This window comes from Hyperolius riggenbachi, chromosome 2, assembly GCF_040937935.1.
Source record: "Hyperolius riggenbachi isolate aHypRig1 chromosome 2, aHypRig1.pri, whole genome shotgun sequence".
NCBI lineage: Eukaryota > Metazoa > Chordata > Amphibia > Anura > Hyperoliidae > Hyperolius > Hyperolius riggenbachi.
Genome location: NC_090647.1, coordinates 310,929,365 through 310,949,076, shown reverse-complemented (window position 1 = coordinate 310,949,076; position 19,712 = coordinate 310,929,365). Strand labels below are relative to the sequence as shown.

General features: G+C 39.1%; 1 protein-coding gene across 7 annotated transcripts in view; it reads left to right on the top strand.

Moving 5' to 3' along the window:
* The window catches only part of LOC137546524 (protein argonaute-3), a 126,731-nt gene extending 107,266 nt beyond the window's left edge, over positions 1-19,465 (top strand). For 6 of the 7 annotated variants that reach the window (XM_068269090.1, XM_068269088.1, XM_068269087.1 and 3 more), the window contains one exon: positions 14,986-19,465. The gene's annotated coding sequence lies outside the window, so the exon portion shown is untranslated. The remainder of the gene's footprint in view (positions 1-14,985) is intronic. The other variant, XM_068269084.1, reaches the window with a different exon arrangement.
* The last annotated feature ends 247 nt before the right edge of the window (positions 19,466-19,712 follow it).

Sequence of the window (19,712 nt, the reverse complement as noted above, 5' to 3'; positions counted from 1 at the left end):
TGCTAAATTCGAGCACCAACACTAGTATTTAGTGCATTGAGTAACAGATTACCTTTTCTGTGTATGATGGCTATAGTGTAATTGTTTCTGCTGGAAGGCACTAGTGTCCATATATAGTGCATTTGGGAGATTCGCTTTTTACAGGATTTTTGTGGCAGATGCAAGTAGGGAATGGATAGTGATTCTTTTTTTTTTTTTTTTTTTTTTAATACTTTCCTTCCAAATGGTGCTTTAACATACAGTAAACGAAAACAGGATTATCTTGTGTAATTTTCTTATGCAGGGAAATTGACATTTTCATGTTTATCCAGCAGGTGCTATTTCTTTACACTATTCAGAACAGAAAAACTTGATTTGCTGCTGGCCTGTCCAAACAATTCTTGGGCTAAGAGGGGGGGGGGGGGTTGAACTTTCACTATACCGTAATCTGCTTTTACCACCAGCCATTAAATGACAGACCAGCAGTTAGTACAAATGAGTTTGAAGCTAAACCTGCTGGCAGCACAAGGTACATGTGATTTAGCCATGGGTAGTATTCCATGGTTACCTGATTAAAAATGTAATTCTAAAATCTTTTTTAGCACTGTGTAATATTTATAGAAGATCTACATTTGCCAAACTAATTCAAACAGAGGTAATTATATCGCTTATTTTTAAACCTCTGAACATGGATTACATTTTTAAAAGGAACATCTCGGTCCTTAGTGCAAACATATTGTAGAACTGTTTTTTCTTCTACAAATTTTAACAATACAGCAGCTGTATGTTTACCTGTTGCCTGTCCACCCCCCCCCCCCCCCCCCCCCCCCGCTCTCTGTGAATTGCTTTGCTATCACAGCATTTGCACTAATACTACACTAAGATCAGTTCTGATGTGCTTCTGTTAATCCTACATCCTGATTCTGACCTCAAATTCCTTCACTAGCTGCTGTAGCCCCTTTTGCTGAGTCACTGGTGATTAGGGAGGATAGAAGAAGAGTAGCAGAGATTCAGAACATGCCCTGTTATATGTAAACAATCTAACCTTTAGGCTACTTTCCCACCAAGATGTTTTGCGTCTTAGGGGACGTTATGGTCGCATAACGTGCCCCTAACGCAACGCATGGTGGTGTTGAAGTTGGACGTCAGATTGAGCTGCGTTATGCAGCTCTCAAAGCAGCCGCTCCAGATTAGTGATAGGAAGTCCGGATCTTTTTAAGGATTCGGATCATTTGAATCAGATCATTGAAAAGATCCGGATCTTTGAACCAAATAATTTGAATCATTTTACTAGGGAAGCAGACTGGGTGAAATGACTAGCAGGACAGGACTTTCCCTGCACTGTACATTCTGTATGTTCCTGTTTCTTCCAGACAGACATCCACTGTGAACCAAATCTTTCATTGTGATGATCCGGATGATTTGACTCGATCAAATGAATGATTCGTTCATGATCCAGAACACTACAGTCCCACCATGAGTCACCACTGTGCAGTAAATATTAATTAGCCATGTGGCTGGCCGCGGAGGAGGAGGGGAGACCTCCTCCTCCAACATTACTGAGCATGTACAAACAGTCTAACGTGGCTTAGCCCAGTATAACGTACAGCATGCAGCACTTTGTTTAAACGTGCTGCGTTACTATCTAACGCAACGTGTGCACTGTGAACAGCACATTGATTTTACAGTGCTGTGAGTTAGGCTGCGTTACTGGCTGCTGTAACGTGGGACTTAAACGTCCCACTGTGAAACCAGCCTTATTGTTTGCATAGTGTACAGATACATTTGTAGGGCTGGACACACTTAGTGCATCCAAGGTTTGGTACAGGTGAGCTGCATATTTCGTTAAAGAATCATCAGCTTGATTGTGAATGCTCTTTTAAGAGCAAATACAGTGAATGAGCATATTTGCATTGATGATTACTATTAATGCTTTGTGTTAAAGAATGTGGTCTTCTACAGGAAAACCCCACTTTCATGTTACCTTTCTAAATGCATCCTAGGAGCGATCCGTTAAACCGCACGGATCCGCTCCTAGTGTGAAGTTATTACACCAGTAAATCATGTATGGAGTATAATATACAATCTTATTAATAATAAATATGTTATTGTTAGACATGGTAATATGTATATTTTTCACAAAAGTTGTGTATTCATTTATTGGATGCAGAAATAGGTTTGGGATGGTGAGTAGAAATGCATGTTACTTGAGGATACAGATGTGAGTTACTGAAATGGCAAAGTTTGCATTTTGTAGTGAAGACAGTCGCAAAGAATAAAGATGTTATATGTTGCAGTAACAGGTAAATGGGTAGACCAGCAGAAATTATATTGTAGCTTCATTGCCAATTAAATCAAAGCCTATCTAAAATAATCCTAAAACAAACCAGAAAATATGCACAACTACTGCTAAGTGGCTCAGCTAGGCGACGCATGCCATATTAAATGATTCTCCGGAAGCAAAGACCACAAATTAAAAGGTGTGTGTGTGTGTGTGTGTGCGTGCGTGCGTGCGTGCGCGTGTGTGTTGGTGTGTTGGTGTGTGCGTGTGTGTTGGTGTGTGCGTGTGTGTTGGTGTGTGCGTGTGTGCGTGTGTTGGTGTGTGCGTGTGTTGGTGTGTGTGTGGTCACTCTGTTGTTGACAGTGGATAATTGCACGGTCATCAACAACTGTGGAGATATATATATATATATATATCTCATAATGCATACATATGAAAAATAATTAGTGAATTTAAGTGTAAAACTTCACATTCCGAATGACGTAGGTTTTAGTGGTCTATGTCAGGTGTGATTCTGCATGAAAGCTGAGTGCCAAATCATCCCAAAATGTGTAACACAACTTAGTTTACATTGATTTACTATTGTTGTAACGCCCCATTTACAAGTTGCAATTTTGTTTACAGTAGCAGTCTATTTTGTTCTAAAAAGTGGTTTCTGTTATGTGGTAAAGGTTTGTAATCCTTGCTTGGATCGTATCAGAACATAGTGATTGCTGAAAGGCTAGTAGATTAGCAGTGCTGCCTCTGCAGTCATATGGGCATGCACAGACAGCAATAAGTTAGTTTACAGCACAACCCATCTCTCCCACCCAAACTCTTCGCTTCATTCTTCTGCCTGAGCAAAGTCTTTCCTGTCTACCTTAATACAGGTAGTCCCCGGTTAATGAATGATATAGGGGACTGTAGGTTCATTCTTAACCTGAATCTATTCTTAAAGAGAAACTCCGACCAATAATTGAACTTTATCCCAATCAATAGCTGATACCCCCTTTTACATGAGAAATATTTTCCTTTTCGCAAACAGACCATCAGGGGGCGCCGTATGACTGATATTGTGGTGTCTCACAAAAAACTCTGAGTACGTACTCCTGGCAGTTTCCTGTCTGGGAACGTTGCTGCATTGTGGGAAATAGCTGTTTACAGCTGCTTCCAACTGCCAAAAAAGCATGCAGCAGCTTCATCACCTGCCAACAGTAAAAATGTCACCATGTAATGTCAGAATTTAAATCAGGGATTTAAAAGATTTTACAGTGGGCAAACACTGATTAAATCATTTATACAGAATTATTGTAAAAATGAAGCACTTTTTTATTACATTATTTTCACTGGAGTTCTTCTTTAAGGTGTACCCTGTGCCCCACTGTCCTTCCAGTTCCTCCCTCTGTGTCACCTCTGGCCCCTGTACTTGCTTATACAAGTTTAAAAGCCATTTTTTCTTAGAATTTTTCGTAAATCGATTTTCTGAATAAATACAAGTTCAATTTGAAAACTTTTTTTTTTTTTACTTGATGCCACAGAATAACAGAATCCATGCCGTTCGTGTTGGTGGGTCATTTGTAAGTTGGGGACTACACTGCGCTTTCCTTGGCTTGGATCCAGTACCTTGCCATCTCATTCCCCATCTAAGCCACAACACTGCTAAAATTCTAATGCAAAGACTTATATCCCAGCCTTATTATTGTAACATCCTCCTCTGTGATCTTCTCTGCAGAGTTAGTACCATTGCAGACCATACTGAACTCACCCACCTGTCATCTAGCTATCTAACTCCTCTGCCACCCCTTCACTGGCTGCCAATTGCGTAACCGATCCAGTTTCATCCCTTTTTTTTTAACTTTAACCTACTCTTCTCAATCCCCCCCCCCCCCCCCCCTATTTTCAGATATCTCCCAAACTTCAATATTTGATGAATATGAACAGAGAGTCTTAGAGTAGTTGAGTGAAGTACAGGACTTTCCATTCCCTAATACACTAAGGCCAAAGACTGTCTTTGAATTAATTTAGAGATTTCAAAGGTAAGAAAAACAAATCAAGAAATGAGCTTGACATTGATGAAATGGGTCCTACTGGAATTAGTTGAGTATCAGTAGAGTGAATTTGTTTTCCACTCATTTGTGTTGAGTTCATTATCTACTGCTGAAAATGAAGGGGACCAGTCACTCTACCTTGATGCAGTTACTTGCTACTTGCCTTTGTTGGGTTTTGCTCCAGGGAACATCACCCTCAGTGGTTAGGAGAATGTTAAGACGTTGCCAGTAAAAAAAAAAGCGAATCGAAACAGGTGAGTGAAGTATAGGGCCATCAGATTGGTATCTGTCATCCTTTCCCAAATTCAGTTAAGCCAAAGACTGCTTTTGCATTTACATTTCTATCTTGTCTTTTGCATTCCTTCTGGATATAAATATAAATTTGCCTTCTTAAAACAGAAGGTATTTGCTGTTATGAAAATGTATTGCTGTTACATGAACCCACCTGCACAGCCACCTTTAAACACCATGGTTTTGTCAGCTCTGTACCATTCCAGTAGACTTTAAAATCAGAGCACTGATATTCTCCATGCCTTACAAGTAATCCGCTCCATAAACGCCTATAGTATTTTTACTGAATGCCAGAATGTAAGGGTATGGTGCTCTGATTTTGAAGCATACTGGGACTTCTACACAGCTGCCTAGTAGAGGTTGGATTTGGGAAGTTGTTCATAGTGTGGAAATGTGAAGTATGTGAGATGGCGTAGTGTTGTGCTTGGGGATGAATGAGGTCAATGGTAACACTGTTCATATCTTTGTGCTCGGCCTCATCCCCATGTATTTGCACACTTCTGCTACCAAGACGGCATGGCAGGTAATTTGGGCGTTGCCATAGACAGCAATGTTAATTGTAGCTGCAACAGTGCTTAGTGTATAGTTTGGGCGCAAGATATAGCCGAAGCCCAAATTACACTAAAGAATGATGGGTAGTGTTAAGCGTAGGGTTTGCAGTGGGCTAGATTAAGCAGTAGCTAGGGAGAGGATTAGTGTTAGGAGGAGGTAGAAGCCTTAGTAGAATATTGGCAGAATAGCTGATATTTTACCAGTGGCTTCACCTGGCTCCCATATTTATCCCAGCGCTTTTTTTACAGGTATGCCAGAGACAGAAATTTTCAGTAGGGAGACTTATTTCTGTGGTTTAGAGGTAAATTTCCATAGTTTACTTATGTCCTCCCTGATCACCATGTTGGTTATAGTGGAGTTCATTTTTAAATTAAAAAAAGTTTCCACATGAAAAAGAGGGAAAATATATTATTTATGATGTTTATTATGCTTGGTGTATTGTTTTCTAAACCCACAGACAAAAAGTTGTCCATTTACCTGATAAGAAGCCTTTAAGGCAACTTGGACCATGTATGTGACAGGAGAAAGTGATGATTTTCATTAACGCCTTACAAGTAAAGCACATGGAAGTGAATTCCAGGTGTTCATAAGCATGCTGTGTTCCAAAGCCAGAGGTGAAAATGTAACTTAAAAAGTGGTCTGAAACTTGGTATTTCTTCTTTGCTCTAGAAGATTCCTTACAGCTTTAAAGCCACTATCACAAAAAATCATTTGTAGCAGAACAGCAATCAAACAGTTAAACACAGCACTTAGTCCTGCCATGGAAAGCCCTTTCAGCTTAGGATCCGATCTTAAGTGGAGTTAACAGTATCTTTTGTTTACATTCCTCAGTTGTTACATCGTGTGTAAACAACTAAAAACGAGCTCTCTGTTTCAAACATGCACACAATTCAGAACCGCTCACAGGATTTAAATATATAATAAAAAGCACATGGAATAAAATGCAATGGAAGCTTTCAGAGCAGATAAACTGTACTTTGAGAAACTTGCAATTTGTAAATGGACAATATTTCTTGTGCACAAAAGCAAATATGGTAACTGTATGGGCTTTAAAAAGTAGAAAAACACATTTGTATTGAATGTTATGCCAGAGTTTGACCACTTTAATGTTTTACATGTTGGAAGACACTCAAGTGCCTGTTCTGTGCAGTGTGTGTGTTTTCTATTTGAAGGCTTTGTTACCATTTAACCTCATCTTATAAATGTACCTAAGGACTCATTTCCACTACATGCAAATTTGTGTGCATAAACTGCATACAGATTCACTTAGCAATGTATTTAAATTTACTAGTGTCTCCCATGTGCAGAATCTGTTTGCAGAAAATTTCTGTCAGTTTCTGCACACTGCATGAATAACTTAATGTATTTGATAGGAAATCTGTGTGTGTTGTGTGTTTTAAGTGTGCATTTCTTAATGTGATTTCACGTTAAAAAAAAAACATTGGCCAGTCATTTTACTTATTATGGCTTCCTTCCTGACTGAAAGAGCTAAAAACTCATGGAGGAAAAAAAATGGCGTTTTTGCATGCAAATTCGCATGTCTCCATGTGGAAGTGGACCCTAAGAATGTACATTTATTAAGGGGCTTTTTTTTACTTTCTGCTGTTGAAATACAATCATGTTTACACTAAGTGTATTTTTATTTTGCCTGATAACGGACTTTGTATGTGAGCAAAGGTTTTCACTTTGTATGTCTCATTGCCCATATTTTAGGTGGTCTAATCGAACCTCCTATATGAATTAAAGTAGAACGCCTGCCAAAACTTTTTTTTTTACTTTTTGAGCGAAAGGGGAAATATTACAACTTCTGTTGCTGTTTATATTCCTGTTAGTCCCTTCACTTCAATATTTAGGGACATGAAAGAAAGCAAATCTTTTTCCACCTCAGAGTTGTAACCAAAACAGATGTCTTGCATACATGGAGAAATGAAAATGGTAGCGCATCTAACCAAGATGCACCCGACATTGCATAGGGCTGACTAGCCTCTTAAAGGCACAACTGTGCTCATAGCAGTAGAACAGGTGCATTAGAACTAATGCATCTCACAATACAATAATGGAAGCAAATCCATGCGTTACACATTATTAACTTATTAGGGGACCTTACCCTTGTCTTATTGAGAGAGACATCAGTTCAGTAGCAGGGACGGCTCGTGCAGCCTTCTCTCTGGGTCCCCGCCCTAACCTACGTTTAAAATCACCCAGCAATATGGGAACATGCTTGCAGCATTGCCTTGGGAGCAGCCGGCCATATAAAGGGGAAGGGGCGTGGTGTGGGCGGTGCCCCAGGCTCTCTCACTGCCTGGGGACACCGCCCACAACCACACCCCAACCCAAAGGAAAGAAAGTTACAATTGCATACATGGAGAAATGAAAATGGTAGCGCATCTAACCAAGATGCACCTGACATTGCATAGGGCTGACTAGCCTCTTAAAGGCACAACTGTGCTCATAGGGGCGTGGCGTGGGCGGCGCCCCAGGCTCTCTCACTGCCTGGGGACACCACCCACAACCACACCCCAACCCAAAGGAAAGATGTCTTCACTAGAGCTTTATGGCTAATTCTTTCTTCAGTAACAATTGTAAAATTCTGAGAGCCAGGTCCGTCTTGTTTCCAGCTGCCACGGGACAAAAACGGAGGGTAATTGCAGGGTCACAAACGTCAAAACAAGGGGCTTTATCCTAAACATTTCCCTATCCAAAATTCAAGGTTTTGATTGGAGTTAAACCCTGAGCAGTTCCTAAAAATAGAATTCTGAATTTACCTGGTGTTTCCTCCGGCCCCCGGGAACCAGCGAGGTCCCTCTCCATGCACCTGCTGACGGCTCAGTTAGGTGTGCGACTTTGCCCGAAGTTGTGCACAACTGCAAATGCGCGGCCTGTCCAATTCGATAATGCGCCCATCGCTGTCAGCATCCTGCGCAAGTGTGACTCAGTCTTTTGAGAACCGGGCTCACAGCAACGGGTGTGTGATCGAGCCAGGAGCGCCGTGCATGCGCAGTTGCGCACGACTTCAGGCAAAGTCGTACACCTAATGGAGCTGCCAGCGGGAGCATGGAGGGGACACAGAGGATGCTGAGGGACCTTGTGGACTACAGGCAGCTGGAGGAAGCTGCAAGTAAGTTCAGAATTCCATTTTTAGGCACTGCTCAGGGTCCCTTTAGATATAAGATGTTCATGACCTGATCAGGGTTGGTAAACAGTCATATGTCCTCAATCCCTGGCTGACAAACCTTGGCTGCTGCCAATGTATAATCAGATTAGCTGAACCCAGGGCTTTTGAGTTTGTGGAAAATATTAGGGCCGGTTCACACGGACGCTTGGCCAGGACTCATCGTTAAACGCCCCCATTTAAGTGAATAAGAGCATTTGTATCGGACGGTTTGCATCGTTTACCGGCATTTGCCCAAACGTGGCACTCTGATTTTATCCCGTCATTCTAGGTGACCCTGGACGCTACATGCGGCATCCAGGGTCTATTAACGCCGCGTCTTTGTGTTGTCCTGCAGTGGCGAAAAACATCAATCGCAACAGACTGCCGAATCCGCTGAACGAGACACTGCCAAACAGGACGCTGCTAGAATCCATGTGAACCGCTCCTTAATGTGCTTACTGATGTCAGTTAGTTTGAAGAACAATCTCATGACCAATACTACTTTTTGACTAAAAGTACTTAAACTGTTCTAATGGCTACCCAGTTGGAATCCAGACCTGATCCCTAGGGGGACAGCTCCATGCACAAACATACAGATGCTGCCTCCAGTTACTGCCAAACGGGAGGGGAGACGGGATATGACAGTGTGATAAACAATGGAACGGGAGGAGGACAGTACACTTGTCTATTGAGTGGCTTAAAGTTTCGGCATAACAGAGCTTCCTCGGGGCACACCTGTGTACACACTAAGTTCTCAGCCAAGTCAGCCTTGCCAGATTTCAATCAACCATGTCTACGAAGCTTAATATCGGCTGTTGATTGTGGGTTGCTTTAGTTTATTAGCAATATTTTCAAAGCAACATTATTATTTTGTTTACCAAAATAGGTGTGGTATCAGGGCACTATGGGAATTTGGCTTAAATGAAGGGACCCGTGTAAGTGGTAAAGTAAATGTTAGGACTAGTAAAGATGGATGATGCGATTGAGCATATGGGCCATATGAAATAAACAGCCTGGCAGTAGAGACACGCAACTGAATAGAATCCATGTTCTTGCAGCTTCAATTTGCAACCGTTTGACAGTTTGACATAGTTATTAACAGCTGAATGTAATTAATTGCAGTGTCTGGAGTGTGAGCTGATTTGTAGCAGCTACAAGTGCCTGCCATATTTTGTCCATGCTCCATGGCCTCTTGTTTATACAGAGAGATGTAATTACTATATGAACAGCTGACTAAAGCTTATTGGGAACCAGTATGAAGCTCATGTATGCTTTCCTTAGAGTAGACCATAGGCTCTCAAGAGATGCTTTGCATGTTTTTAGCTGGCCTTACATAGAGATAATGTCGAGATAACTATATGTCTAGTTACAAAAACAGACTTGAGGATGGCCATATCCTTCTACCTGCACTTTTAATGAAGGGTTGTGTATCAAGGCAACCACAAATATTAAGGTGAAAAGCAGTATGTTGCTGAAATCTGAATAACAATACATATTCTTGCAATAATTTCAAATGAACACTATTGCGACTGGTTTGTCATGTACTGTATACATTTAATGGCAATTCGAAGTTTCATATCTGAAGCACACTGCTTTAAAGTAGTGTTGCTCATGTGTAGCAAAAGACGCCTGTTTTGATCAGGTTGGATAGATTTGTAAGGCTCAGATTTGGTGGGCACAATCGTGCTAAAACAGGAAATGATTTCAGCAAATCGGAACCTTACAAATTTGTCAGCTGATCAAACTGATCACATGCTTCTCCATCAGTTTTGCTTCACAGCAACACTACTTGATGACAATTTTTTTTCTAATTTCATACAGTTGGCCTTTTGCCTTCATTTAGTATACTGATACCTTAAACTATATCTTGATTAAAGGTACTTAAGAAAATGACCATACATATATTGCTGGTAAAACCTGTCCAAGTTCGGGAAGAATGGTGCATAACATTTTCCTAACTGAACGCAATAGAATTTTATTTTTATACAGAGTTATTCTAGCTTATGTGGCAATTTGTAGCGCCGTTTACAAGTTATAGTAGTGCGCCATGCCATATTTTCAAGTGTACTAAATGTGTACTTTTTTAATGTTTAAACCTTGCTGCTATCTGGATGTCCTTATATGGATGGAGTGTGAAATCCATGCACATCAGTGGGCATTAATGGATGAGTATGACTTTCAATGATGTAGCAGAGCTGAATAATAGTTATGGTTTCCTAAATATTTTAATATTTCAAATACATTTTTTTTTTAATATTGAGTCCCAGAGTTGGGAGTGTACAAAGAAAATGACTGTTTCTATGCAAGTGATATACTGCATTGAATGTTTCCTAATGGCTATGCTTTGTATTAAGTATTTTGCCATTGGACTGGGAGTTTATAGAGCAGGTGCTGGTGAGTTGCCATGCGGCAGGATCCTGTCGTCTCAGAATTGCTATGTGATTCTAATACTCAACAGTTCCAGACAGTAATATGTAGTATACCTGATAGCTTCGCCAAGTACTGAGTCAGTGACCTGAGACAAACACACAGCTCGGATTCATGACCTTCTTTATTACTAACTCACTCACTTATGGGATAAGCATGGGCAGACAAGAAACCAGCAAACTCTGAAAAACAAAAAATTTCACCACTGACCGCACCCAAAATGTGAACTTAACTGCTATGCGTTAATCAGTGTGGGAACAAGCTGTGCTGCCTATATCAAGGACCATTCTATAATTTTGTTTTTCTAACACTATTAAGACAAAGTATAAATGAGCAAAACTATGTTATGGACATTGTATACATTTTCATGCAATTTCAGAACCCTGGCAGATGCCAGTTAGTGACAAGCGAGGGGGAAAGTGGCTTGAGCATCATGTCCACTTCAGTGGGAGGCCAGGCTATTAGGATGATGTGACAGTCTGCCTCCAGAAGCCTTTGGGGGTCCTGGTGATTTTGAATGGGAGTTTGGGATGGGCGTTTATAATTAAATTAGTTAGGGTTTGGGAGGGAAGGGTTAAAATGGGAAATTCATGTATAGTTGAAGTCAGATATTTACATGCACTTGGGATAAAGTCTTTAAAATGTGCTCTTTAATCCCTTAACAGATTTTATACTAACAAGCTATGAATTTGGCATATCATTTAAGACATTGACTTTGTGCATGACGTAAGTCATTTTTCCAGCAATGTTCTCGGTTTATTATTTTTTATTGACTATATCACAATCCCAAAGGGTCCCAAATATACCGGTACATTCACTTTGACTGTGTCTTCAAACTGCTTGGAAGATTTCAGAAAACGTCAAGCCTGTAGGCAGTAAGACAATTGGCGTCTGATTAGCATTACTGAGGGTCAACATGTAAATGTATGTTTAGGCCTACCATCAGATGTGCTGTCTTTTTTACTTAACATAATGGGAGAATCCTAAGAAATCAGCCACAGTCTCAGAAAAAAAATGACATCCTCAACAAATTTGGCTCATCCTTGGAAACAATGTACAAATACTGGAAGGTTCCATATTCATCTGTACAACAACAAAAATTTCACAGTGAGACCACACAGCCATACCACTAAGGAAGAAAGTGCATTCTGTCTTCTAGAGAAGAACGTATTTTAGCATGAATAGAATAAATCTGTCACTAATCACCAGCAAAGGACCTTTTCCAAATGCTGGCGGAAACAGGAAGTCAAGTATCTACATTCATAGAAAAATGATTCCTATATTGACATACGATAACCTGAAAGGCTGCTAAGCAAGGAAGTGTCTATTTCTCCAATGCCACCATTAAATAAAAAAGCCAGACTGCAGTTTGCAAGGCCACATGAGAACAAAGATCTTATGGAGAAATGTGTTTTGGTCCGATGAATTAAAGATCTATTTGTCCATTGTTCTGTTTTGAGGAAAAAGAGTGAGGCCTGCAAGGCATCAAAACCATAATGCTTGTATGTATAATGTATTTTTTTTTTTTAATGATTCACCCGAATGGTGCCCATACATGGTACAATTTCTTTCGATTAGATAATTTAGTTTGATTATTCTGTTACATCGAATATTAAGATTTTTTCCAACATGTCCGATTGGATTTTTATTGAAAAAAAGGAATAATCGTTTGGTTTTTCTTGATCCCAAAAAAGATTATTTTTGACTTTCATTCAATTTGATCATTTTGGTTGAATAAACTGGAAAAATCGAACGTTTTTATTGCACCATGTATGGGCACCATAAGTGTATGTAAACATCTGACTTTATCTGTACATAGACTTTAGGTTGTTACAGTACAGACGTCTCCACGGGAAAACATTAATGCTAATTTTAAGAAGTTGAAGATTTGAAAAATATAATTACTCTGCCTTTTTTTATTTTTATTTATTTTTTGTCTAACAACTGAAGTGAATGCATTGTAGCAGTAAGCAGAGGGATTGGAGTAGTTCCACCAAAGTTTTTATTGTTGGTGACTAAATCTACAGGGCTCGTTGTGAAGATTAAAAAAATGAATGCCTGTGACACAGTTTAATCAGATTCATATAGCTAAAGAACCTACACTGTCTACAGTACATACTGCTTAGCATTGCTGCTAGCCATGGTGGAGTACATATTTTTCACCTGTGCGGCGCTGCACATTGTGAGGTTAAAGATCACCTGAACTGGGACAAAACAAAAATACTTACTAACCTGGGTCATGTTTTCCTTATGCCGCATGTCACCTCAGATGCCATTTAAAATATTCATCAGTTTCCACAAGTAAAAGAAATAGAAAGTGTAGGTTTTTTATTTTTTTTACCTTTTCAGTGTATTTATTGGCAGAATTTAGATCTTCAATAAAAGTGGGACTTGCTGTCTAAATACAGTGTTTTCCAATACGGTACTCTTACTCGAGCACTTTTAAATGTTACTTTAAAATTTCTGTTTTCAGTAAACCCTTTAATCCACAGTATATCTCATAGCTGTTGAGTCAAGCGTACGCGTTCTTCCTGAGATCCAGAAATTTTACACATTTAGCTGCTGTCTTATTAGTGTAGTACTAGTATATTTTTTGTTTATATTGCTACTTATGTCCGGTTTGCTTCAACTGTACAATAATCTAACTTTGTATTTGGTTACATTGTCTTATCAAAGTAAGAACATTGTTTTTTGAGCCTATTCACTGTATTCTCCACAAATACAGTCTCACTAACAGTGCAATTTCTTTGTGAATAATCATATTTTCTATAAGATTATTCACATAGAAAGAAAAGATCACATTAAATACATCCACAATACTAATGAATCCAACTTTCGATTGTATCTGAGCTAGTTGTGATCTTCCACACTACTCAACCGATCGATAATGTGATTGTTCAGGATTGATTGGACCCACCAGTGTCTTTGTTTTTACACAGCACACGCTAAATAATCTGATCGAAAATACAATGGTTTACTAAAAATTGTACCATTAATGGGCACCCATAAGGTACCCATATGCTATGCCGTCTTAACAGATTAGATGTTTGATTTGATAAAATATGAAAGGTAATCAAAATGTGCTTAGAATGATGGCCTTCTTGATAGCTGCTCCATTCATTTTATTGATTAAACATTGGTTGAGAAAAGCTATTGATAGCGTTGGGGGGGGGGGTGTGGGTAGTAATGGTAGGGTTTGTACTGCATTCACAGGTAGCAGTGCCAGCTTTCTGGTGCAGTTGGTGATCTTGGTAAACAATGGTTATAGGGACATGCTATATAAGCTAGGCAATAAACAATGTATGGCCAGCTTAACTGTATTTCACCTTCCCAGTATACAGTGGGAGCATATTTTTGTCATGAGGACTACTTGGCAGCTTTCTTGAAATGGACATTCTCTATAATAAAGGAAAAATCTTAAGTTTTAAGTCATTTATGTGTAAATAAAGACAGTCTCTAAACTGAGACAGACAACGCTAAGAATTGTAGAAACATGATGTAAATGTATCAGCTGTACTTATCCTGTCACCACGGTCCAGTGGTCCTGCAGTACTCAAATAATAAATAAGGAGGTGATATTTTTACATTTTCCATAAGATTGATCAGCTATGTTAATTACTGGACCTTAAATACCAATTTACATTATGGAAGCAGAAGGAAGTCCCGGAAATACACCAGCAATTAAGAGCAACTCTTGTGGACATAACTACTCACCCTGAACCTGTACTTGACTCTATTCCAAAATGATTCAACTATTTAAAGAAACACATACATACAGTCAGTGCAGTATAATGCTCAAAAATATGTAAAATTCACTTCCAGGCACAGATGGTTCCCAATTCTGTTTAGACATTCAGGCCCATGTGCAATTAACTTTTTGTCTTTAGTTTTCTCCTAAGTGATATGTTCAGAATTGTCATTGAAATGCCTTTTAAACCACCAGAAAGCAAGACAATACTCAAAATAATTTTAATAGTACTTTTTCATCTACTTTTTGGCACTTGCAGTTTTGGTTGCAAATTGCTGAAAAGTTATTTTAAATAGAACATGTAAAATTATCTACGTGGAGAAATCTCAGGAGAAAAAATTAATTGCATATGGGCATCAGGCCCTTATTCAATTAATTTTTTTCTCCTGAGTTTTCTCATAGGTGAGGTTTTCATACCTTATCAATAAAATGCCCTTTAAGTCACCAGCCAGCAAGAAAATATTCAGAATAATTTTGACAGTACTTTTCTTTTAACATACCTTTTTGTACTTGTTTTCAATTACAGAGTGCTGAAAAGTTATTTTAAGCAGAAGATGAAAAATGACCTCCTGTGAGAACACTTAATTAACAAGTTAATTAACTGGATAAGGGCTTCTGTGGCAAAGTAGCTTTATCTGTGTAGCAGCTCCTTGGTTACGTTACTTCGCAAACATTTCCGGTAACCCAAACTTTTCCCATTTGCAAATTGCTGTATTCTCAGAAAACTCTGTCAGTGTTTCACCCTCTTATAATCTGAAAAGATGGGCAGGTTTACAAAAACAACTACAAGCACAATTGGAAGAAGACTCATGCAAATGTGGAGAAATTGCTCAGAGCGACCAATCAGAAGCCTTGATTCTGAGCATTTACCACTTTAGCTGTGGTGCTTCTTGTCATGCAAAGTGATGGAACAGGCGTTTTCTGCAGTAGCCTTGTTTCATGTGAAAAAATTAGCATATGAGCAGTTGGGATCTGTGCTAAGTTATTAGGTGGTGTATTGACCAAATCAATATCAACTATAAGTGATGCATGAAGGGAAAATCCCTAGCACTTGAAAGATAATGAACTATGCTGCTTTGAACCAGTTTATTTAATATCCTCTGTGTATTATCGAAAAAAAAGTTACCATGAATAAAACATTTGCCAAAGTACATTACTAATGGATTAGTTGTATTTAATGCAGGACTTTGAGTGAACAGTCTGGCATATAGTAGAATAAGCATATGATTAAGAAAAAGTGCCTATATGAAAGATGGTGCTGTAAAATATTTATATATTTTTTTGCTCACTTTGGATCTCTTTGTATGCATCTGAATTGCTGTATTTTCCAAATAAAACTGAATTCAGCAAAAGTGGTGCTGTGTTTAAGTGGCACCCCCTAAATACCTGTGAACCAGTTACAGTGCAACACATTTTCTCTAAGTTTTGTTCCATCCGGTCTGGACTTTGAGATTACTATGTCAGACAAGTACTCTGTGTGGTTTCATATTCATTGTCTCACATAGACAACAATTGGAAATGGCCTTTGGGTTGTCTTAGGATGTGCAAAGGGAGCTTGAGCCTCAATCAGGCTTCTTATCCCCAAGCAGACAAATGTCTTTGCCTACAGTGTGTTTATGACTGTTTTCCTCCCCATTACACAGGAATACAGTTTTTGTTTGTGATTTGTATTTGCTTTTATGTTGGTATTATGAGCTAGTTTACAATGAGCCAAGTAACCAATGGGAACCTTGTGTGTACTGTTAATAAAATGAACATATAATGTGCATATTGTCTCTCAAGGGTGCTACAAAGTGTTTATCTAGTTTACAACCGGTCACATGGAAAAAAAAAGTTTGTCCTAGAGAAAAACTTTCCTATGACATGTTTGCGTTTCTTTTCAGTGGTATTCTTTGTTCTGTTGAACATTTACAACGAATCTTCACCATGTGGGCATAGTTCAGATTAATAATATCCCCTTAAAAGCCCCCGGAATACCTTGAGTAGCAGTAACTTTCACTTTTCTGTCCTCCAGTTTCCTAGGTGGGTGCTCTGGGACTGTGTCCATTATTCTGTATGGTAGGTGTGTCTGGATCTGCCATGAAGCTGATGTAAAGGATGGTGCAGGGATTAGGAGGAAAAAGAGGCAGGTTAGACTGTGGGTTAGGGGGAGTTAGAAGATTTGTATTTCATTTTTGGTTGAGGCCCATCCTGAGTCCTAAATTTGAGTAAGGGCCTGAGACCACACAGTTGTGTCCACTTTTCAGTATCTGTAACATTGATGTGTTGCTGATAAGTGGACACAACTGCTTTAGTGGGCTCAGGCCCTAAAAATAAACTCAGCCGCAATCTAAACTTTTGCACAATGGAATGCTGTGATTTGTTCGATCAATTATCATAGAAAGAATGCAGATTGTATTTGTTCATTAATCATCTAGTTCACACATGCAAACACTCCAGCCCTGTAAAGGAAACCAGAGACGTTAAGTTGTTAAGATTTAATATTTAATACCTACCTGGGGCTTCCTACAGTGCCATAAGTCCCTCGCTGTCCTCCCACGGACTGCCGTTCAGCCGCGATAACTGGCTCAGCCTGGTCCTGTCTGGGTCTTCTGCGCATGCATGGACCTCCCAGGCACACTCAGTAGACCCGAACTGAAGCGACTGAGCCTGTTACCAGGGCCGATCGCGGCTGAACGGCAGACCGTGGGAAGACGGCGTGGGACATGCTTATGGGCTAGAGGAAGACCCAGGTAAGTATAAAATCTTTACAACTTGACGTCTCTGGTATACTTTAAGCAAGCACACAATTAACATACAACCCTCCTCGCCCTATCACCATCATAAATAGTGATGGTCAATAAGATGCTAATAATTCTTGTGTGTATGCAGATTTATTGCAAATTGTATGCAGCTTGTAATGGGGACAATCAAAATCATCAGGAAGAGCATCTGATATGCCCAGTTTCACACTGCATACAATTTGTATGCAATAGAATTATCTCATTGACCATCTCTAGTGAGGAGGTGTTAATAATCTGTACAGACTAATATCGAGGTGCAAATAATTCCAGCTTGCATGCAGCTTGGAATTGGGACAACCAAAGGCACTGCCACTTGTTTTTGATTGGCCTAATACCAGGCTGTACACAATTGCATCAAACATGTATTCATGGTGGAATTCTGTACATCTTATTTACCATCTTTAGTAGTCTGAGACCTTTCCAGCCTCCAGTGCCCAACAGCAATGGCACCTTCTAGAGACCACAGGTAATGAGCTGCTCTGTGCAACTCATTGTACCAAAACAATTGCCTTATGTAGACATTGATAACTAGTCAACTCTCCCCACCAGCAGTTGATATGTACAGGTATGTCAATCAAAATATTTCATTTTTTTATGTATGTACCCCAAATGTCTATGTCCAGAGCTGGGTACAGGTTGGAGCTGTCAATTCTTGGACACAATTTCTAGTCATGGTAAAAATGTCATCTCAGTGACTTCTCAATGCACAGTTCAGTTACCTACTGCAACCATTCCAAATTCTTTAAAGCTGATCTCCAAATAAAAAAATAACTTTAATTCAGATTTCAAACATATCAGCCTATTGTACTAGTTTGTATTCCAAGTACCTGGACCTGGCAGCATAGACCAATATGAAACCATCAGTTTACTCTACTGTAGTTCTACAGTACTGTGTAGGCTCCAGATGGTTTTGCTGATTTGACAGTAATGGCCCTTTCATACTGAGGCCGTTGGGTTGCGGCGATATGGACAATATCATTGCAACGAGATGCAATGGTATTCTTATGGGGCTTTCACATTAAATGTGGAGTGGCGGATTCGCTATGCATTCAACTGGGTAACTCCTGCATTTGTAGAGGCAATGAGGCATATTTCATGTACTGTATGCCTCACTGGTCACACTGCAGTGGTAACACATGGTGACTATTCAGCTCAGTTGCACTCCATTTTGAAAGGGCCCTTAAGCACCATGAACGGTTTCACTGCAAGTGACTACACATTGATACAATACATATTGTGCTGTGATGCTGGCTCCAATCAGTTATATTAAATGTGTGATACTACACAAACCTGGTGTAGTACCATGGTGTAGCACACGAATGTAAACCTCAGAAATGTATTTCAGTGCAGAGTCTGATATTTTTCTTTTTGGGATATGATGTGCACTGCACCCTATTGTATAATGTGAGATAATACACATAGTACAAATAGACACTTAAGAGCATCACTTGTGCTGTGATTAATGCTGTGCAGGAAACTGTTATAAAGGAAAATTCAATTATAAGGTGCATTCAAATTGCTTTTAATGCTATCTTTGTAACGATATTTAACTGGATTAAAGGATGGACTTTATTATCGCTTTGGAGTTCAGCTTTAACTGATTTAATTTACAATAAGCAACTAGTTGCTAGTAGTGACTGAACTTTGTTTACATTTTGCACTGTTTTATTGACTATGGTGGCCACTAATAATCTAATCCTTTTCTGTACAATCTTACCATCTCTATGTAATATAAGGGACTGGCTAAAGTATCCATTCAATATATTCCATCAGTTTACCATTCTACTACATAGATTTGGTAAGATTGGACAGTAAAGCTTGGATCATTAGTGGCCTTCATAAGACTGTCATATGCTCGATGCATTGAATCTTACATGTTTTTACTGGAATTTTTACCTCTTTTTTTCTTATTAGCACATGTTTATGTAAATGTCATTGCTCATTATGTTAAAAGGGTTATATAATTTAAAGAAGTCACAAGAGCACCAGATTTACCAAAACTGTGTATGGTTTTCCAAAGAGACAAACTAAAACGCAGGGCTTTACACAGATAAAGCCCAGATTATTCTACATTAAAGAAAAGAATTTATTTTGTAAAACTAATTGCTAATGGAATGTAATAGTAGCTGTTAATGGGCATTAATATATATTTTCTATGTAACCTTATATGTCATTTAGATGAAGCTGCTGTTTAGTTTCTGTTGAGAGGCTTGTGTGTTTCTAATATATTAAAACAGATAAACCTATTGTTAAATACAGTTGTTTGTGTAACTCATTTTTGTCAGCCTCTAAACCTGTTCATGCTTATAGCGGCTAGAGAAGCTAACTGCACTTGTGGTCTGGAGATAAAACATCAGAACTGCACTTCAAAACCATCATCTCAGTAAAGACATTACAAGGTAGATCCTCAAGTCCCACCTACAGTACATGTCTTGTGTATATCCACATAGTTAATATACATTAATAAGAC